Raw genomic sequence first — 23,004 nt, forward strand, 5'->3', positions numbered from 1 at the left:
AGGAAACTAGGCAGGTCTCTGGACTGAAAAGGGATGGCACATGAGACTCTATCCACAATGCCATTTTATTTCAAAGTGTGGGACTCCCGTGGTGTACTAGCAGATTGCCTACTGTGAAAATCACTTGGGTATAATGGAAAGACATAGTATTCAATGACTTCTCTATTATATTCAGTGAGATTTTCAGTGAAGCAGAATTGTGAATGCTCGCCAGTATTCCTGCATCTTAAAGTAACAGAGCAGTTTTGTGTTTTTTTCTGACTTCTGCCGTTACAGCCCCAAAGTAGAATTGACACAGATATTTCACGTTTGAGTATGATATTGGTACAGACTCATGGAGCTGACCTTTTTCTGTTTTGTTATTTTCTAACTGCTTTTTTTTTTTTTTTAATAGCTTTATTTATTTTGGCTGCGTTGGGTCTTTGTTGCTGTGCGAGGGCTGCTCTTTGTTGTGGTGCGCAGGCTTCTCACTGTGGTGGCTTCTCTTGTTGCGGAGCGGGGCCTCTAGCTGCATGGGCTTCAGTAGTTGTGGCACATGGGCTCAGTAGTTGTGGCACGCGGGCTCTAGAGCGCAGGCTCAGTAGTTGTGGTACACGGGCTTAGTTGCTCTGAGGCCTGTGGGATCTTCCCGGACCAGGGCTCAAACCCGTGTCCCTTGCACTCGCAGGTGGGTTCTTAACCACTGTGCCACCAGGGAAGCCCTGATGCTGAAATTGTTAATCACAGTTTCCTTATTTGTGTGGTTGATATCAGATCTCTATATCCTGGCTATTATCTTTCTCTGATTGTGTGTTCATATCATATTCAGGGAGGAATCTGTGATTTTCTTGTGCTTTATAAATTTTCACACATCTGATGATCATTGCCTGCCACATCTTTGTGTAGCACGTACATAGCTGCTTGTGTTTTCTCGTCAGCATCACAGTAGCCCATGTACTCCCAGTTCCATAGTAAACATGTATTTCCCGAGCTGTCTCCATGGTAAACAAACGGAGGTATAGAAGCTGCCTTGAGAATAGGGTACTCAGGGGACTCAGGCCCGATATTTAAGGGAAGCCTCTTTTGTAGGCAGAAAGTTACAGCATCGGTCAGAATGGGTGGCTGCAGTTGGGGAGGTGGCGGATTGGGCACATGCCAGGACAGAGTCAGCTAAGGTGATCCAAACCAAAATCTTGAATTAGAAACAGGGACACCAGTACAAAACTGGGAGCAAAAAGAGCCCCCCAAAATAAAAAATAAACTATGTATATGCCAAAAAAAAAAAAAAAAAAAAGAGCCCAAAGGCAAAGCAAAATTGGAAACAGAAAAGAGAGAGAAGAATAAAAGGAACTGGATAATCAGCCTTCTGTTCTTCTCCGGGTGGCATTTCGGAAGGTCCAGCCGCAGTTTGCTGAGTTGAACTGAAATAAAGCAAGGCGTAGACCGTGTTTACTCAGGCCTTATCCTCAAATAGTTCAGATTTTAGAAGGATGAAGAGCCCAGTGTTTTTGTACAGAATGTATTTATATAGTTTTGTATTTATATAGTATTTATATAGTTATATAGTTTGGCCAAGAGGGAGGACAAAATCCTTATCATTATTAGTTTCCTTCAGAATTTGTTTTTCTTTCGTTTGAAACAAGGCCTGAGAGCAGTGCTCCTTATGGCATGATAAGTACATTAAAGGTTTCCTTCCCAGTTCAAGTGTGTAGTGTGACTAGTCAGACAAAGTATTGCCGTGTAGTCTACATAAATCACGGGTAAAGAAATGCTGTTGTGAATCCCTCATGTGCCTGCAGACAGCGGCCACCTTGCAGGGCAGAGTTTGTCCCGTGATCACATGTTGCCCCTCCCCACTGTCTGCTCCACTCTGTGGGCTGAAGTGGGTGAGTTTAGCCAAACCACGCTGACATGTTAAAAGGTGAATGAAGATGTGAACATAGGTGCATGTGTTGTTGCCACCCCAAAGCTTGTGAGGAGCTGGGAACATGTTGAAACTAGACGTAGACCCACTCCGAGGTGAGGTGCATGTGTGGGTGAGGGTCAAGGTGAAAGGGACCTGGCTAAGGGCTGACCTTACAGAGAGTCCCTTGGTTATCTCACTCTGGTGGGAAACCATCTCTGTCGTGGTTCAGTTTTTTGTTTAAGCACAATGAAAATCTGTTTTATAACCTGCTTTGTTAACTTAATGTTTTATCCTGAACATTTTCCCATACCGTTTTTTCCCCAGTTTTATTGAGATATAATTAACATATAGCACAGTGTAAGTTTAAGGTGTACAGCGCTATGCTGGTTTTTTCCTCTGACACTGATATCTTCTCTGACATTTTCTGTTCCCTTGTGCCAATGAACTGTAATTCATTACATTAGAATTTTCAGAGCAGTTAGTTCAAGAGGGAACTTGTCGAGGAAACGGTGGCATGGTCGGATGCTCTGGGCCCATGTGATTGGTGACCATCATTTTTGGACACGGACCCTGAAAGTAGATGGGGTGTGTGATGACAGGTATCAGACTCTGAGGAAAGGGATTGACCAGAGTGAGGCTGGGAACTGAGTACCAGAGACCCAGATAAACTTGTAGGAGTTCAGACTAGAAGTAGAGACTGCAGCACTGGCCAAGCTGGTTAGAACCAAGGATGGGGAGCCATCCACCTGGGGATGGAGCATATAAAGGTGGTCCTGCAGCATGGCAGCACAGATGTAGGGCATCCCAGGCTCCCACCAGTGCTCCCAATCCCAGATGTAGTTAAGAGCAAAGGTGATCTAGGCGTCACTGCAGGGGCCCAGCCAGCGTGACTGCCCCAGCAGACCCCAGGTTGATCCCAAGCCCCGGGGAGTAGGAAAAAAACCTGGGGATTGAGGGGTTAGTAGGGGGAAATGTTGGGTAGTGGTCAAGGCTCTTTCTAGAAACCCTGCCTCTGTTGGCACTGACCCAGGAACTCACATGGGTCTGATTGCCTGAGTATACATGGGGCGAAGGATGGGGTATGGGGAGGAACTCTGATCTAGCAACGGTGAATCTGCTTGCAGCACGCTGGATAGAAACCAGGCTGCAGTCAACATGAGAACACGTGGAAGGAAAGAGAAGGCTAAGGAATTACATTTTATGATCTAAGTCTCGATAGTAATACCCTCTCTTTCGGCCTTTCCAGAACTTGAGGTTTATTTATGACTCCCTGGGCTTTTTAGAGGCAGGAGGATTCTTATAGCCTCTTGTCTCATGCCAGTTGATGATGTTTCCCTTTGTTTACCTTCTACCAAATGTGGTGTAAGTAACAAGATAGAGTTTGGGCTGGCAAAAGAATATTAGGATTACAACAGGGTAAACCAGGGAAGATGATGAGAAACCTCAGGATTTAGAAAAGGAAAAGAGACTCGGGAAGATGAGGATTAAAGTGGAGCAAATGTGTTCCCTTCATTCAGCACTCATGGTTATGCAGAGAGAAGGAGGTTGGAAGAATTCTTATGCCATTTGGAATTTTGTGTAACTGGCTCCCCTTTTGAGAGAAGATACTGCTTAACAGAGAATACAGTTGATTTCCTGAAATTCAAATTTGTTTGTCTTTAACTAGATGAAAATAGATGTGACCTTGAAGAAAGAGTTAAAATCTTAATTCAGTCAACAAATCTTTATTTGATGTCTACTATTTTAAGCACTGTAGCGGACAAACAGAAGACATCCTTGCACGTGTGGAGCTTACATTTTGGTAGGGGAAACATAAAACACAAAATAAATAAAGCACAACATGTCAGATGATGGTAAATCCTTCAGAGAAAAATAAAGGAAGGATTATATGTGTGTGTTGCAGAGGGAGTTGGTTACAGTTTTCAACAAGGTGTACAGGGCAAATCTCACTGAGAAGGTGATCAGTGGAAAGACCTGAAGCAGGGATGCTGGAGCCAACTCTTTGGAAAACTAGATGAAGAGCATTCCAGGCAGAGGGAACAACAGGAACAAAGGTCTTGAGGTGGGAGTTGGTGGAAGGTTTGGGGAAAGGAGGCCAATGTGACTGGAGTAGAATGAAGGGTGGTGAGAATAGTAGCTAGTGGGGACTTTACAGGCGATTGTAAACACTTTGGTTTTACTTTGAGTTGGGAAGTTATTTGAGGGTGTTGTCTGAAAAAAATGCACAACCTAAAAGTTGAGAGTTATGTTTTATTTGGTGGACTTTCTTAGGACTTCGAGCCTGGGAGACAGCATCTCAAATAACTCTGAGAGACTGCTCGGAAGAAGCAAGGAGGGAAGCCAGGATATATAGAAGTTTTTGCAACAAAAGAGCAGGTAGTCAGAACATCAAAGGATTACTGTTAAGAAAAGAAAACCAGCTATCTCAGGTGAAAGAATTTATTGCTTTTCTATGTATGGGAAGATGCAAGAGTCTGGGCTCACTGAAATCACTCCTTTGACACGCACCTTAGCTATCTGGGGGCCAGTCTCCTCAGGTGCATTGTATGGGGGTGGCTGCAGCGGCTGACTGCTAGATGAGCTTGGCAGTGGGCAGCCTGTTTGTCTCCATCCTGAGTTCCCTCAGCGCTCACCGTCCAGGCGGCTGCAATGTGAAGCAACAACCTTTGTTTACTGATATGGCAGGCAATATTTTAGTTCTCAAGGGTAACCCTTGGCAAGATAAACTGGGGGGTTTTGAGCAGAAGGGTGACTTTACCTGACCTCACCTAGTTTTAGCAGGATCACTTTGGCTATTGTGAGAACAGTATGGTGGAACAGAGCAGAAGCAGGAAGGTCTATTGGGCTTCTCAGGAATCCAAGTGACAGATGGTGGTGGCTTGGTCCTGAGTGTTAACTATGGCAGCAGTGAGATATACTCAAATTCTCGGTAATGTTTTGAAGGTAGAACCAACAGGATTTTTTGACAGATCAGCTGTGAGGTGTGCGAGAAAGAGCAATCAAGGATGACTCCCAAGATTTTTGACCTGGAAGACTATGGAAGGAACAGCTGGAAGGGAGACTCTTCAGAGGAAAATCAAAATTCTGTTCTGGGTATGTCAAGCTTGAGACATCCAGTCCAAGTTCAAGGAAAGGATCTAGCTAGAGACCTGGGAGTTGTCAGCACACGAACAGTATTTAAAGCTATGGGACTGGAGATGAGCAGCAAGGGAGGGAGTGAGATGAATCAGGAAGAAATCCTGGCCTGAGCCCTGGGGGGGTTCAAGTGTTTACAGGTCAGGGAGAGAGGAGGAAGCATCAGCAGAGGAGACTGAGAAGGAGGAACCAGTGAGGTGGCGAAAAACAAGGAGAGTACTGGAGGCCAAAGGAAGAAAGTATAAAGTAGGAAGGAATGCCCAAATGATGCTGATGAGGATGGGTGGTTGGATTTAGCAATATGGCAGAGACCTTGACAAAGAGAGGTCTCAGCTGAGTGCTGGGGACCCAGAAGCTCATTAGAGAGGATTCAAAATGGAATGGGAGAAGAGGAATTGGATACTGGCATTTAGATAACACTTTCAAAAGTTCTTGCTGAACAAGAATACAGAGAAAGGGGGTATTATCTGCAAAGGCGTTAGGTTGAAAAGAGTTTTAAAATTTATCTAGTTAGTTTTTTTAAGATGGCAGGAATGGTTGTTTGTAAAGTGATGGAAATAATCCAGTAGAGAGAGAAACTTTGAAAAGGCAGGAGTGAGGGGGAAGAATTTCTGGAGTGATGACCTTGAGAGGGCAAGAAGGGGATGGAATCTCCTCCTTATGGGAGGAGAAGTGGGCATCCACCTAGAGCTTTAGAGACAGTTCATTCTTAGAAGTAGGAGGGAAGCCAGTGTATTAGGACCCAGGTGGGATTAGGTCAATAGATCTGCTAGTAGGAGCTTGTTGAAGTTTTTTCTCGACTGCTTCTCGTTTATCAATGAAATGGGGAAAAAGCCATTAGCTAAGATTGAGGAAGGAAGAGAGATGAAGAGATCTGAAGAGAGAGAAGGTATGAGACAGTCATCTGAGAGTGAACGCACTGGGTAATGGAACATGATTGCCTGGCAGCCCTAAGAGCCCACTTGAGGTTAGTTGCTTTTCCCATTTAAGTCCAGCTTGGGGGAGTAGGTGTGGAGCAGGCAGAGTTTGATTTACCTGTTTGGGGGTTTCTCCAGGTCAGTTCAGCAAAGCAAGACAAGGGTAAGAGAGTTGCAGGGTGTTTGCAAGAGCAGAGGACCACAGACATGAGGAAGGTGGGGCAATAGGATCAATAGATTTCTACCCTAGTGGGGTTTGGTAATTTTTGGAGTTTGGGGTATTGAAGAGCATGAGCTGAAAAAATAGGAGGTGGTAGTTGGAGAGTCAGATGTTTATAACTGAGGGAGGAGTAGTAAGTGGTACAGACCAGGTCTGGGCTATGAGCACTGGAATTTTGGGCTGAGGCAGGGTGGATTTGCACAGACAGGGTGTGAGAAGGATTATATATGTGGATAAGGAGAGCCCCAAGGATTATGTCAGGAGTAGTGTGTTGGAGAAGTAACAGTGAACCAAGGCTTAAATCTCCAAGGAATAAGGGGCAGTGACTCAGGAGTCAATAGATAGCTGCAGAAGGAGAACACCAGAGAGGTAGGAGGAAAATCTGGAGAGTGAGAGGATAGAAGCTGAGAAACAGACGAAGTGATGAGTAGTTTCAGGTGTTGCGTAGGGATCATCATGTCAAGATTTCTCAACCTCAGCACCGCTGACATTTTGGCCTGGATTTCTCTGTTGTAGGAGGCTGTCCTATGCATTGTAGGATATTTAGCAGCGTCCCTGGCCTCTACCCATGAGGTGCAAAGGACCCTCTCCCCCGTTGTGATCACCAGATATCTCCAGACATCACCAAAATGGTCCCCATTTGACAACCACTGAGTGAGATGAATAAAGAAAAGGCATTGAGGTCACAGGTGTCCTCTGAGAGGGCTGCTCCCCAGGAGTGTTGAGGACGCTACTTTAATCCAGATTAGAGTGGATTATGGAATGAGAAGGAGAAAAGGAAGTAGAAAATACTGACCTCTCTATCAAGGAACGAGTTTGAAGGGCTAGCGAATGAGAGAAAACTGGAGAATTATGAGGGCCAGGGATGACTACCTTCTGTCAAGTGGAGAGACTTGCACACATTTACATGTTGCTAGGAAGTATCCGTGTGAGGGGAACAGGTGACTCTAGAGGAGCAGTCCCCAACCTTTTCGGCCCCAGGGACCAGTTTCTTGGAAGACCATTTTTCCACGGACGGGGTGGGGGGCGATGGTTCAGGCGGTAATGTGAGCGGTGGGGATCGGTAGGGAGCAGTAGGGAGCGGCAGATGAAGCTTCCCTGGCTCGCCCGCTGCTCACCTCCTGCTGTGCGGCCCGGTTCCTCATGGGCCGCGGACTGGCACTGGTCCATGGCCCGGGGGTCGGGGACCCCTGCTCTGGAGGAGAGAGCTGCCTTGAGAAAGGCCGTGGAATGGTTTATAGATGTGGAGGAGTCCTCATTAGGTAGGAGGAGCAGCGTCTCAGGCAGGCACAGGTGCGGAGGGCAGATGCTCTTGGTTTATGGACCCGATGGAGAGAAGCTGAGGGAGTTCCCATCTGACACCTTCAATTCTCAGCTGCTGAGAGTGAAGAGAACACTGAGCACGACCAGGTCAGGGACCCGGTCAGACCTGGAGAAACCTAGAAAAAGTGCTAGGCTTTCTGGGAAGTAGTGAGGGCCCCTGTAGGGCTGAGGGGCCTGAATCTGCAATGATACCAAGCTGCCCTGCTGTGGCTTTCTCCGGCATCACTCAGACACCAAGAAAGGGCATAGTGGGCTGCAGCCAGAGCTGGGGCTTTGCTCGACGGGCATGATGGAAAGAGTTCTGGCAAGAGTGTTACTGAAAGGATGACCTGGGAAGTGTAACCTTAAAAAAGGAGGGGAGGGAAGAAAAAGAGGATCTGCAGACTGATTAGAAAAAGTCATGGGGCCTCTGAGGTCACTGTAAAATGAGAAGATGATGGTGTCTTCAGAAAGAGGGATTCTTGAGTAAGTAACTTTGAAATGGAAGATTTTCAAGTGATAACAAGGTCCTGGACGGGACCATGGCCGTTAATGCATGAAAGGGAGACTGTTGGACATAAGGGGTCAATCTACTGACGGACCAAGGTGCACTGGTCATGTCTGTGGATGCAGGTGTGCTTCTTGTCTGATGGAGGACTTGGAACAGAGAGGGAAATGTGAGCCAGGGCCAGATTTTCAATGAACCAGTAGCAGCAGCTGGGAAATAGGAGATGCTAGGCTCTGGGAAACTCCAGGGGTATATTCTACTTGCATGGACCTACATGGAACTGTTTTTCTTCCTCCAAGAACATTGGAGAGTAATACTCTGAAAGTGGCACATAGAACCAGGAGAACGTCAATCTTACTTCTTTTTCCTGACATGGGAATGGTCTGAGAAAAATCAGAGCCAACTGCCTATGGGTCTGTAGATTTTTGTTTTCATGTTTTGATTCAAAGTGGTTGGTCAAGTTTTCTTTAAAAGTAGGCTCAAGGATCCATTTTCATCTTTGTTTCCCCCCCACACCACCACAAATCCAGACTTCATTTTGGTTATTTCTGGTCTAAACGTCCCTGAGGCAACTGAATTGGTGCTGGGGCTATTGAGAGAGAATAAGGTTTATTTTATGGTCAGTCCAAGGTCTTCCTTGTGAATCCCAAGAAACCCAACTTAAGTCCCAAAGTCTGCCTCGAACTCCAACGATCTTCAGGATCCAGAAGACTGGGGATAAAGCAGGACTCTTCCGTTCAAGTATTTATTTATTTGGACTTACACTCTTGTGCCTTCTATAAACAGAGGAATAGGGTGGCTTTGCCTTGTAACTTTATGGCACTAACTTCACTAAACTAAAACGGAAAAGAAACACAACTAAAAAAGGAAACATTTCTCCAAAGAAGACATAAAGATGGCCAAAAAGCGTATGAAAAGATGTTCAGCATCACTAATTATTAGAGAAATGCAAATCAAAACTACAGTGTGGTAACACACGGGTCAGAATGGCCATCATCAGAAAGTCTACAAACAATAAATGCTGGAGAGGGTGTGGAGAAAAGGGAACCCTCCTACACTGTCGGTGGGAATGTAAATTGGTGCAGCCACTATTGAGAACAGTATGGAGGTTCCTTAAAAAACTAAACATAGAACTACCATATGATCCTGCAATCCCACTCCTGGGCATATACCCAGAGAAAACCGTAATTTGGAAAGATACATGCATCCCAGTGTTCATTGCAGCACTATTTACAGTAGCCAGGTCATGGAAGCAACCTAAATGTCCATCGACAGGAGAATGAATAAAGAAGATGTGGTACATATATACAGTGGACTGTTACTCAGCTATAAAAAAGTATGAATTAATGCTATTTGCAGCAACATGGGTGGACCTAGAGATTATCATACTAAGTGAAGTAAGTCAGTCAGAGAAGACAAATATCATATGATATCACTTACGTGTGGAATCTAATAAAAGTGATACAAATGAACTTATTTACAAAACAGACACAGACTCACAGATTTTGAAAACAAATTTTTGGTTACCAAAGGGAAAGGGGTGGGGGAGAGTGACAAATTAGGAGATTGGGATTAACATATACACACTATTATACATAAAATAGATAACTAATAAGGACCTACTGTATAGCACAGGAAACTCTGCTCACTATTCTATAATAATCTATATGGGAAAAGAAACTGAAAAATTATGTATAGCTGATTCGCTTTGCTCTACACCTGAAACTAACACAACATTGTACATCAACGATGCTCCAATAAAATTTTTTTTAAAAGGTGGTGGGGGGAACCAGACAAAGGAACATTAATTTAGCAAAAGGAGGCTCAGAAAGAGAAATGATATCAAAGATAAACTGGATAGTAAGCATTGCTAAATTGGCCCATTTTTTTGTGGTAAGAATTCACAGGGCATTTCAGCGTTGAAAGCTTTTTGTGCATTCAGGAGAACAAGGTGATGGTGCTTTGCCTGAATATGGGGAAGGGGGACCTACTCATCTGTTTCACGTGGCTGATTCAGAAGCTACATTTGTGGATTTGTTAGGATTGGGGGGTAGGAGCAAAAATAGGCAGTCCAAGACGCAAAGATCTCAGAAATTTCTCTCCGAGTCACGTTTTTGGAATGCAGGATGTGTTTTCCCAGAGAAACAGTCATAAATGGTGAGTAGGCTTCTAGGCCCAGCCAGGCCAGATTAGCTAAAGCCAGTTGAACGCAGAGTGCTAACAAATTATCATTCTGTGCATTAGCACGAATCCTTTGGAACACTCCAATCTTATTTTTTTTCCATTATTACTAAAAAAGTGTGAATAAAACTAAAGTGCAGAGTGAGTGAGTGAGTTGAGGCTTGTGAACAAATGCTTGGCGTCATAAGTGAAAGAGAAAAGGATTGATTCTGAGTTGTGTTAGGCCTTAAAGAAGCAGTGGTGGGTCCCAAACCTGAGGAAAACAATCTAATGGTACAAGATGACAGAGAAGAAAAGAGCTTATCAGCTTCTCTATTACAACTTTTGTCTTTTCTGCTAATGAAGGTGATCTTTAGATTGAAATGGTTCAAGTCCTGGTAAGGGGCTATAGAGGTCCATGCTGCACGAGACAGTTTTGGAAAGGAATACAATTATTCCAAAGGAATTAAATTTCCTGACTAGAAAAATTGTGTATCCAGTAGGGTATTAAAAGAGCTTATAAATTTGCTCATGGGACCACAGTTGGTCATCTTGAGGTGATGTGGGGACCAGGACAGGTGCCAGAAGAGTAGCGGGAGGAACAAATGTGACAGTTTTCAAAAGGGGTGGGGTTAGAGTGGAAGCTGGGCATAGACTGTTTCTGATAAATGGAGATATTGAAGCTGGAGCATTAATCTCCAGGGATATAACAGCTGAGTTTTTTTTTTTTTTTTTAAGCAGATGGGTTGTGAATGTTAAAAAAAAGAAAAGGTCATCAGGAACCAACATAAGTTCAGTAAAAATAAGTCATGTCAAACTGAGAGCACGTCACCTTTTTTTTTTTTTTTTTTAATGGGCATGATTAGGCTTGTAGAACAGGAGAAAGCCACAGATATTTTGTGTTTTGAGTTTAGCAAGATGTGTGGGGAAAAATCGCATTTAAGTACAGAATGAAGAAATGTGTGCCTAGTGAGAGTGTGCTTATCTGGGTAACTGATCTTACCAAGACTCTGGAATAATGGATGGAAATGAATTTCTAGAGGAGACAAAAATCAATATGAATTAAAGTCAGCTCTTGTGCCTAATTCATAAAGATCATCCGCCTGAGGAAAGATCATAAGAGCTGAGGCTCATGACTGATCACATGAAGAGGTTAGGTATTTGGTTAATTCAACTCAGTATGAATCGAGCATGTAATAACAGTGTCCGAAAGTTTATGCAAATCTGGGTTGCATTCGTACCTATGTGTTCAGAACCAAGACAGTACTAAGCTTCTCCTGTTCAGTATTGGTAAAGCCACCTGCCAGTCTGGGTGCTCCATTTTAAGGGGAAGCATACTGAGAGGAGAAAGATGAGCGTGGTGGTGGATCCTGACACAGGCAAGAACATGACAACAACTTTAAATATTTGACAATGGTAGTAGGTGGATGAAGGTGCAAAATATGCTATTAAGACTCATGGATACGAGGTATATATAGGCAGACAGATTTCATTTCAGTGGAAAGACGTTCTCATAATTAAACTACCTTAGTTCCTTGGAGTAGTTCACATACAGACGTACTGGATAACAGTCTAGGCAGGAGATGATGAATGGTTGAACGAGCCAGTGCGGGAGGAAAGGAAGGGCATGCATGTTTCATGTGCAGCAGGACCGAATGTAGTTCAGTCGTAGTAGTTGATGGAAAGCGGGGAAGGAGGGAAAGAGGATGTTTCCGGGAACATACTACTTCAGTCAGTTATATGTGGCTCACAGATGAATTTGAGTTGCTTTCATTTCATTTTATATTTCCCTCATTCAACCTGCCAAATTATGTAATTGATTAAAACCCTTTCCTCCACGTAACAGTGTTCCTTCTACCTGGTTTTATTCCCCTATTTTCAGAAACCCTTGACTGTAGCATGCTTTGTGAATTCCTGCCCCACAATGCATCCCATTTGAAATTCAGCGAGCTATCTGCTATCTGGGGAATGTCAAAGTTAATTTGACAAAAACACGCATGAGGAAAGCAGGGAGCCCTGGGCATTCTGAGGGCACTCTGAACAAAGATGTAATATCAGTATTTACCATGGAACTCATTTGATTATAAGTCATCTAGAAGCATATCACAGTTATGGCCAAAAAAGCCCACAGAAGCAAAAGAATTGAGTTAAAGCTGAGAGTCTGCTGGTAAATGACCTGACCATGCCATGACCTAAAAGCAGCGTTAATAAAAAGTTGAAATAAAAATTTAAAGAGAAACACAGAACTTGGTGGAAATGTATACACAATATGAATTCACAGTATTCCTAGAAAATTGAGAAGGGGGAGCCCAGTGAGATTTCAACTGCAGCTGTTCCTCCCAACTCTTCATTAATTTGGAAGGCTTAGAGGCTTTGGAAAAATGATTTAAAATTCTTTTATTCCTGAAGTCCCAATAGTTAACTGTAGTTTTCCTTATTTCAACAACAATAATAATAAGTGCATTTTTACTATAAGTTTCAAATGTATTAAGTCTGTCTCTGGTTAAAACAAAACCAAAACCCAAAAATTATAAATCTGCTTTTACCCTGAAAACCCTAATGGCTCCTTCAAAGAGAAAGTGCGTTTATGGTTCCTTCTCCCAAGTCACTTTTCAAAATGTAGATTAATGTGATCTGACAGATCGTAATAACTACCAAAGAGCATTTTCATTAATTATAGTGGGCAAACCAATAATACGAATCTTTACGATGTTAGTATGAATTAGAATATATCAAGTCAGGGCCATACTTCTAGCTGGAGCAAAATTTGACTGCAGAGTCCAAATCCCTTAGAATAAAAACACATAATGAAAATTTTGACAGATCATCTAGTGATGCTAATGGTATCACCACCCTTTCATGCACTTTCATTAGCCTTAAGTGTTTTTAAAAAGTAAACTGTCTTGTGAAAGAGGAAGAAGAGAGGCAAACGAGAGGAGGCACTTCTGTGACTTTGAAAAGCGTTTTTACTCTAAAAAAAAAAAATTTCTTTTCTGTGAGGGAAAGTTCTTCTAGAAGTGCCCCCAGGAAGCTGAGCATGGATAGAATTCCAGGGGATCAGAGCCCTCTGTCCCTACTCGACTCTGCTCTCAGACCCTTGGGAAAAAAGTCGATTTTCCTTTTAGGACCTCAGTCTTCTCATGAATAAAAAGCAGAAAAATCAGCGGTAGATTTCCTCACAGGAGTGTTGTTCAGTGACTACACAGAGATTGAAAAGCATTTTAGCTATCTGAAAAGCATGTTCATAGAATAATAATACAGTGAGAATTCTTACCTGACATTTATGGATTGGCTTATAGTTGGCAAAGCACATTGCAGGCACAGGGCTAGCTAGCCATGAAATGGCCACAACCCCACATTGTTCAGCCCAGCCAAACCCTTCCTGTTCCCTTGCACATGAAATCAGACTGTGTTTGCATCAGGAATTAGTGCTGCTCTCCTTAGAAGAGCGCACAGGAGCATTTGTGACTTATGCTCCTGAGAAAGTAGTTACAGGCACGTAGGTACCTACCAGATTATCAATGGGTTGAGAATTAATCATACCTGGCATTATTACAAAATATCAATGGTACAGTCTGTTAATAAACATGTAGAGCCACTTACTAACCCTTGCTGAACTAGAAATAAGAGCTATTTATGTGCTATTTTGAATAAACCACTATCAGCTTCACTAAATTCTACAGTAAAATTTTTGTCTATTCCATCACGTAATATTCATTAATCAGTGTACTTCAAGGGATAATACCAAGCAGCATATCTCAGTGTTTACCCTCAAGACCAAGAGTGGGTATTACTGATGCCTCTGTCCCCTGCACATTGTATTATCATCTGACAGATGTTAGTCATGCAACTGATGCTGGTTGGTTGGTTGGTTGGTTGAAAGAATGTAAGACAGTGTGCTGTGTTTGATGATTTCCAGGGGCACTTACAGCAGAGATTCCAGAGGAGTTCAGTTTGGACTGTAGTTCTCAATCCGGCTGTGCATTAGAATTACTGGAGAAACTCTTGTAAAACGTGAAGGCCCAAGCTCCACCTTCATGTACTAATCTTACTCTTGCATATGTGTATATAAAGAACCTGAATATGTTTATAAAAGTTTACAGAGGTGACTCAAGTGTGCAGCCAGGTCAAAAATCATTGTCTTTGAAAAATCAGGTTTGTATTTTTGAAGAAGGTGGTATATATTGCAACCTTGAAGGGTACATTTCATTAAGTACTGAAATCTGTACCAGTCGAGGTTTTACCAGAAAACAGAACCTGTAGGATCATGCACATAAACACACGTGTACACATGTGTATAGAAATATATCTATACATGTGTGTACACATATGTACACACATATATATCTATATTAATACACACATGCAGAGAAATATTTATTAAAGAGAGTTATCTCAAGGAACCTGCTTCCACAAATGTGGATTCTAATCTGTGGAGCACAGTGGCAGGAAGGGCAGGCTGGAAGCTCTTGGGCAAGGGTTGACACTGCAGTCCAGAGGTGGAATTTCTTTTTCTCGGAGAAGCCTTAGTTTTTCTCTTAAGGCCAGTCAACTGATTGGATGAGTCCCACTCAGATCATTTCTTTTACTTAAAGTCATCTGATTGCAGATGTTAACCACATCTACAAAATACGTGCATAGCAACTCTTAGATTCGTGTTTCATTGCATAACTGGGAATTAAAGCCCAGGCAAACCAATGCACAAACCTAACCATCCCAGTGGATACACTACAGGAAGGTATCCTAATAGCATGACCTATGCCAGTAAATGAAAGTGGGAAAGAGTGAGGTGTGCCCAGTTTGTATCCAGCACAGAGCTGATCTAGGGGAGTGGGAGGAGATGAAGTTAAAAAAAAGGTTTAGGGTGGAATGTAGCGGTCTCCAACTAAGGGTTTGGACTCTTGAACTGAAAAGACAAAGCGAATCTGTAGCGGCGGCACTTTCTCTGACCATGTTTTCGTCTGTTCTGTGTCTTTGCTGCCCACTTAGCTCCACCTGGTTGTGGAGGCACTTGAAATGTGGCTAGTGAGACAGAAGAACTGCATTTGTAATTCTGTTTCATTTTAATTCATGTAAATTAAATAGCCCCATGCAGCTAGTAGCTACTATATTGGACAGTGCAGCCAGAGAGAGATCACTCTGGCAGGAGGATCCAGGAGGCATCCGAAGGAGAAACAACGCAAGCTGTCTAGTTAGTAACCTACTCTGGTAGTCCTGGTGCAGGGTGGGTGGAGGCTGGGAAGGTGGGAAGGGAGAGAGAAAGACAGAAGTGAGGGAGGAGGAGATCAAAGTTTACCCTGTGGTTGGCCACTTCACCATCTTTCCAGCCACTTGTCTGTCTACCTTCCTGCTGTCCCTTCCTCTTACACCCAAGTCCCTCCTATCTGTCACATGTCCTCCGAGCTCGCCCCAGCTTCTCTCTGCTCACCAGCTGCTCTCACACTCACTTCCTCAGCTTCAATTGCAAGCTCTGTGTTAACAGCTCCCAAGTTTATACTTGTAGCCTTAGATCTCTCCTCTCAACCCCAGCCCCCTAGTGTCGACACTTGAAAATCTAACAGATTCTTAGTCTTCCCCTCCTAATCATATTTCCCTTCCAGTTTTCTGAATTTTGGTAATCTCCATCCTGTCAGCTGCTCAAGCCGGAAACCTGAGAATCCTCCCAATCCCTTGTTTCCGACCTGCTGATTCAGCCTGTCCCTTTCTCCTCATGTCTGTTGCTCCCCACTGAGAATAGGCTGCCACCTTTCTTCCCTGGACTCTCCCATCTCCCCATTCCCACTTGTGCCACCCATGATTTACTCTCTGAGCAGTTCCTTTAGAAACAGAAATCACACCGATTCGTTTCTTCTGTGATGTGTAATGGAATTTCCCCCCTGTTGCTTTAGCTATCATACTACTAAATGTCATAGGATAAAGGGTTAATTAATTTCAGTTGATTTATTTAATAATATTTATCTAGTTAATATTTCTATAACCCTGTTAAGTAGGTACAATTGAGAAATGTCATTGAAATATCCCTTGGGGCATATAGTCTAGTGAGATGGACATTAATCAAATAATTACATAAATAATTAGACAATTAAAATTGTGAGATGTGACATTTAAAGACGAGTATAAGGTGCTCTGAGAGAATGTGAGGGGGGGACCTAAGCTACCGGGAAGATCAGGAGGTCATAAAGAGGTCATGCCTCTTTATGGCGTGAGCCATGGAAAAGGGAGAGAGGGAGCTTCTAGGAAGTGGGAACTACAGGTGCAGAGATAGGGGAAAATACTTTACTTCGATGGGACAGCATAGCCATTCAAAACGTTAATGGAATATAGTAACTGACAACCGCATTGGGGTGGAGTGTGGTCTTAAATTTTCCAGACCATGTGGAACAGCCTTTGGAAACTGACAAGACTGAACCTTTGTAGAACTTGAATAAAATGGTTCTGTTAAACCCTTTGACTTGAATATGTTATCTCACGTCAGTTCAGCAAGTATCTGTTGTCTTACTTCCCTAGGTGTTATAGGTTAAAAACAGGTTTTTTTCCTTCATTATTATAATCCAATTAAAATTATAGTATGTATACACAAAAATAGTTAGATGACATTATACTATGTATATTGTATCATACTATTACAATTTATATAATGCAAAATTAAGAGCTAAAATGAATGCTGTAGAACAACAGTTCTAAACTTTTTATATTCTTACACTTTATACCCTTAATAAAGTATTGACTCCAAAGAGCATTTTATGTGGATATACCTATCAATATTATATATTGATAATATTATAACTTAAACTGAAAAAACTCTTAATTCATTTAAACATAACCAATAATAAACTCAGTATACATTAAAATAAATATTTTATGAAAAGTGACTTTTCTAAAACAAAAACATTAGTAAGAGGGTGGCATTATTTTATGTATTTTACAGATCTCTTTAAGAGAAGACAGCTGATTCTTCTATTTGCTTCTTTTAACTTCAGTTAAAAGTTGCAATATGTTGTTTTGGTTGAAGTATATGAAATAGATACAGCCTTACACAGATAGGTAGGTAGAAAACAGGGGAGTATTTTAAAGCCTTTTCCGGTAATTGTCGATATTCTTCTTTGAAACCACATTAAAACTCAACAACTGGTAGTTTCTTAAAGATTGCTTGTGACGTGGAATGCAAAACTGTTTCAGTGAACTTTTGTGTATTAAAAGCCTGTCTTGCATTTTTCACGTGCTGTTGGTCTTCTGCATTTCCTTTTTGGAAACATATCTATTCCGTTCTTCTGCCTACTTTTTAATTGGATTGTTTGTTTTTAGATGTTGAGTTGTATGAGCTGTTTATATATGTTGGATATTAACCCCTTACTGGTCATGTCATTTGCAAAGACCTTCTCCATTCAGTAGGTTGTCCTTGCAAAAGCTTTTTAAAGTTTAACTAGGCCCCATTTGTTTATTTTTGCTTTTTTTTCCTTTGCTTTAGCAGACGGATCCAAAAAGATATTGCTGCGATTTATGTCAAAAAGTGTTCTGCCTATGTGTTCCTCTAGGAGTTTTATAGTATCCAGTCTTACATTTAGGTGTTTAATCCATTTTGAGTTTATTTTTGTATGTGGTGTTAGAGAACGTTCTAAGTTCCTTCTTTTACAGATAGCTGCCCAGGCACATGAAAAAATGCTCAACATTGCTAATCATCAGGGAAATGCAAATCAAAACCACAATGAGAGATCATCTCACACTTGTCAGAATGGCTGTCATCCAAAAGAACACAAATAACAAATGTTGGTTAGGATGTGGAGAAAGGGACCCTCCTGCACTGTTGGTGGGAATGTAACTTGGTGCAGCCACTGTGGAAAACAGTGTGGAGGGTCCTCAACAAACTTCCATGTAACCCAGCAATTCCACTCCTGGGTATAAATCCTAAAGAAACAAAAACAGTAATTCGGAAAGATACATGCACCCCAGTGTTCATAGCAGCGTTACTTACAATTGCCAGGGTGTGGAAGCAACATGGATGGACTTGGGTGGCATTACACTAAGTGAAATAAGACAGAGAAAGACAAATACTGTGTGCTGTCACTTATATGTGGGATCTAAAAAGTACAACGAACTAGTGAATGAAACAAAAAAGAAGCAGACTCACAGATATAGAGAACACACTAGTGGTTACCAGTGGGGAGAGGGAAGGAGGGAGGGGCAATAGAGGGGTGGCGGGGTGCAGGGAATCTGTCTTGCATTTTGACTGAATCTTTACCCAAGCATGATTTTTATCACCATGCATAGGGAAGTTGGAAAATATTGGTTCATTGAGTTAAGTAGCTCTTACAAATGTTGACCCATTTCATTATACAATATGAAAAAAATACATTTGTTAACACACCTCCAATCTCCATTTCATCAATCCCATGAGAAAAGCCATTGAATATTGGGAAGCTGTCAAGTTCCCAGGGGCAAACACAAGTTGTCTTAAATTCTAATATATACTTGCTTGAAAGCTCAAATTTTATCATTAGCAATAAATATTGTTAGTTGTTTTCCTTGAAACGACAGTTTCACTTTGTTCATCTTCGGGAAACTATCTGCCAAATGCTCAAGCTTATGTAACTGAATTTTGTGTCAGTTGTCTGTCAAGTAAGAGTGGCGTCTATGAAAAAAATTGGCAACTCAAAAATTGCACGGCACTTTTCCTCAAGACCACCATCATACTTTGATGTGCAGCAGAAGTACTTTATGGGTACTTCCATTTCTTCACACAGAATATTAAAAATCCAGGTACTTGGGCTTCCCTGGTGGCGCAGTGGTTGGGGGTCCGCCTGCTGATGCAGGGGACACGGGTTCGTGCCCCGGTCCGGGAAGATCCCACATGCCGCAGAGCGGCTGGGCCCTTGAGTCATGACGGCTGAGCCTGCGCGTCCGGAGCCTGTGCTCCGCATAGGGAGAGGCCACGGCAGTGAGAGGCCCGTGTACCGCAAAAAAAAAAAAAAGAAATCCAGGTACTCAATGGTCAAGATTTAATAAAGTTAGTAATTGTTACAGCTTCATCAAGAACATTCCTAAGTGAAGTGACTTTTTTACTGTGAGTAGGTGGTGGTGAACAATACGATGATGACTCATATAGTTTGGTGCCACTGCTGAGTTGTGCTAATAAGATGCTGGAAGTTTTTACCCACCGTGGCTTCTGTACCATCATTGCAGATGTTAACACAATGAGAAAAAGGAATAACATCATAGTATTATTATAAAAATGTTTGTGACCTCATGGGCCCCCCGAAAGGGTCTTAGGAGTCCCCGGAGGTCCACAGAACACACATGCATTGGTACAGACAGTAGTCTGGTGAGGGAAAAAGAAACATGAACCCAGTTGTTAGGAAGGCTGCATGAGAGAAGAACTGAGCTAGACCTCGGAGGAGAATTAAAATTTGGATAGGTGGGAAAGAGAAAGGGTGGTGGTTTCAGGAGGGGAAATCATGTGAGCAAAGGAGGAGAGGCAGGAAGCAGCATGATACAGTCAAACGCTGATGAGAAAGCATGGTGGGGTTGGAGGGTTAGGAATGGGGAGTGATAGTAAATAAAATGTGAGATATAATCAGATTATGAAACATCTGAATACCTATCTGAAAAGTTTGCATTTTCTCCAAAGGGCACTCGGAGAAACTGAAGGTTTTTGAATCCTGTGAGTTGAACATGTTGATTTAGGAACATCCATATGTATATATATATATATATTGAATTGGCAAACAGGACAACTGGATGCAAGGAGACGGATTGGGATATTAATTTAATCTAATTAGTGAAGGTCAAGAGCACAGACTAGGGTGATAGCAATAGATGTAGCAGTGAAATGCAGACTAATTGCTTCAAAGGTAGAAGCAATATGAGAACTAAAGACTAAAAAGTCAAAGATTACCAGTATATTATATTTTATAACACCAGTTCCTTGCTAAGGTCATTGTCTGTTAGGGAAATGGACAAAAACTGGGTGTTTCTGTATAAGATCTCACATGAAACTTTTTCCTCCCCCCAAAATCAGAATGCTTCCTTTTTTCTGATAGCAAGGACTGTATCATTGAACACATTTCCTTTTTGCCCTGCTGCCAGGAGGCCTTGTGCCAATGTCATGTTGAAATCACAATTGCAATTGTCCCAATGGTTAGTACATTTCTTCCTCCTACTTTCTCTGGCCCTGATTCTCCATCTCTATTTATTTATTTATTTATAAATTGAGGTATAGTTGGTGTACAGTATAATATGTTACAGGTGTGCAACACAGGTGATTCACAATTTTTAAAGGCTATACTCCATTTACAGTTATTGTAAAATATTGGCTATAGGCCCTGTTTTGTACAATATACCCTTGTAGTTTATTTATTTTATACATAATAGTTTGTACCTCTTAATCCCCTACCCCTTTCTTGTACCCCTCCTTCCCTCTCCCCAGTGGTAACCACTAGTTTGTTCTCTGTATCTCTGAGTCTGTTTCTTTTTTGTTATATTCACTAGTTTATTGTATTTTTAGATTTCACATATAAGTGATATCGTACAGTGTTGGTCTTTCTCTGTCTGACTTACTTCACTTAGCGTAATACCCTCCAAGTCCATCCATGTTGTTGCAAGTGGCAAAATTTCATTCTTTTTTTTTATCTCTGTCTCAATTTATAATTCATTCTGTTTGATGCCAGATGTCATAAGACCTCTTCCGAAAGAGATTGTGGGAAGGGGATAATGTATTCACCCTTAACCATATTTTATTCATTTCTGGGATGGGACCCTTTGCTTCAATCACAGTTTACTCAGAACCTGAAGAAAGCTAAAAAGCCTCTGACATCCCAAACCAAAGCACCAAGGCTTAATTTCAAAGAACCTCAACAGATTCAGTTAATCTGGTTGCCCAATTCAAAGCAGATATAAGCAATAAATAAAAGGGTAGTGGAATACCTATTAAAGACTGGTAAGTTGGTAACAAAAGAAGGGACTCCTCATAATCTGAGTAATGGCAGAGTTCTGCAAGACGCAGGTGAAAGTTCCTAATGATTGTACAGTATGCGAATGCACTTAACACAGCTAGTTATCAATGAAGAACTGTTTCATGTTAAAATAGAGAACGCCAAAAGCTCACATTTATTGAGCTTTTACTATGTTATAGGCTCTGTGCTATTCCTTTACATGCATCATCTCAATCTTCACAATAATCCTGCATTTCTTTCTGTGATTTCCCCCTTTTACAGGTGAATACATTCAGTTTACAGAGATGAAATACATACACAAAGGCACACACCTAGTTATATGTGACAGAATTGTGATTTGAACCTAGCTCTGCCGGATACCAAAACCCATGTTCTTTGTTCTTCTTTGGGGCTCTCTTCATTTTTACTTTTTTAATAAGAGCAGTAGTAGTAGTCGTAATACTAGTAGTAATTACGTTCAATATCCTCTCTTTAAGACATCAAAAATTATTATGTACTATATTTGAGAAAATTTTGAGCGCAGAAAGGTTGAAGTAACCTTTTAATTAACATAAAGTTCATCTGAAAACTCATTTCCTCAGAGCATTTTATTTCTTGAAAATTCCCAATAATTGATGGGAGGAAGATTTTTTAAGGTGTTATTTATTATCTGTAGTCAGTTTAACATTTTTGTGCCATTGTTTTAAATGAGTCACTTGGTTTTTTAAATTCTGTTTTGGAAACACCTCTGCATCCTCATTTTGATACCGCAAGGAATAGCTATTCTTGTAAACTGCTTCTTGAGTTTCAAGAGAAAAAGTAACATCTTTATAAGGCATTAACCAACTGATAGGAGTTGTCACAATCCTTTGCTTTGCTGGGCACTAGATGCTCTGATTTTTCTTCTTCTTGCTTTGAATGAGGTTGCAAACATCAATTCCTAGAGAAGTGGTCTGAGAAGATTATGACCAGGGCACATATGGGGACCTAACAGTCCGACAGGGGAATCACAGATGATGACGGGACACTTGTGCTGCAAACCCTGAGCAGCTGAAAATAACTCAGGGCAGTTCTTAGATGGCAAATGGAAACCTCCTGTGAAAGATGAAGAGCTCTCTGGGAATGATGGATTGTAACTGTAAGGGAGTCTGCAAAAGAAGAATTACACAGGAACCCAGTAAGGAGCTGAACACTTGTTGCCTTAGTTACGCCCTCAGTTCTACCTTATGTGTCTTCTTCAGCTCAACAGTCTGAAGAGCAATATCTTGAAACTCCCTTTTCTGTTTATTCTCAGATCATAATCACATTTCGTGAGATTGGCTTTCATTCAAAGCATGAAATCTCAGGGACTGGTAACCCAGGCCCCATGCAACTCAGGTGACTAAGAAAAAGGGGCAGTTTACAGTTATGGATTTGGCGAATGGGAACTACCAGTTAATAATTTTGAGTCATAACCATTTAATTTTCCAAAAACTGAAAATAAATATGCTATTGAAATAAGATTAATTAAGAGGAGCAAGAGGGTAGGTGGAGGGAAACCTATGGTTATGAAGTCAAGCTAAAATGATTGTTCCTTAAGTCTAAGGAGCTTGTGTAGATGGAATAGTGTGGAAGTCCATTAAGTCATGCAGGATTTGGTTGTAGCACTATTATTTTGGTTCTAACTGATTCCAGAATATGAGATTGGGAACTATTTCTTAAAGATCGAAAAATGTCATTTAGGACAACCATCTTGCCTGTGTGGAAAACCTACTGCATATTCTTCCTCAGGAGGTGATACAAACTGAAAATGCTAATAGGTTCAAAAAAGTTTAAGGTAAATGGATTGATGTTAAATCCCTAATTCGATATTAAAACAAAGCAAGACACTTTGGGGATATGGAAACCTTAAGAGGTCAGCCTCCAGGAGGATAACCATTCTCAGACAAATGTCCTCTTGCACCACTTGT

At 41.6% G+C, this 23,004-nt stretch overlaps 1 protein-coding gene across 3 annotated transcripts in view; it reads left to right on the forward strand.

Moving 5' to 3' along the window:
* ANO6 (anoctamin 6) overlaps positions 1–23,004 on the forward strand; it is a 202,620-nt gene that overhangs the window by 80,035 nt on the left and 99,581 nt on the right. The window lies entirely within an intron of this gene.

This window comes from Orcinus orca, chromosome 11, assembly GCF_937001465.1.
Source record: "Orcinus orca chromosome 11, mOrcOrc1.1, whole genome shotgun sequence".
Taxonomy (NCBI): Eukaryota; Metazoa; Chordata; class Mammalia; order Artiodactyla; family Delphinidae; genus Orcinus; species Orcinus orca.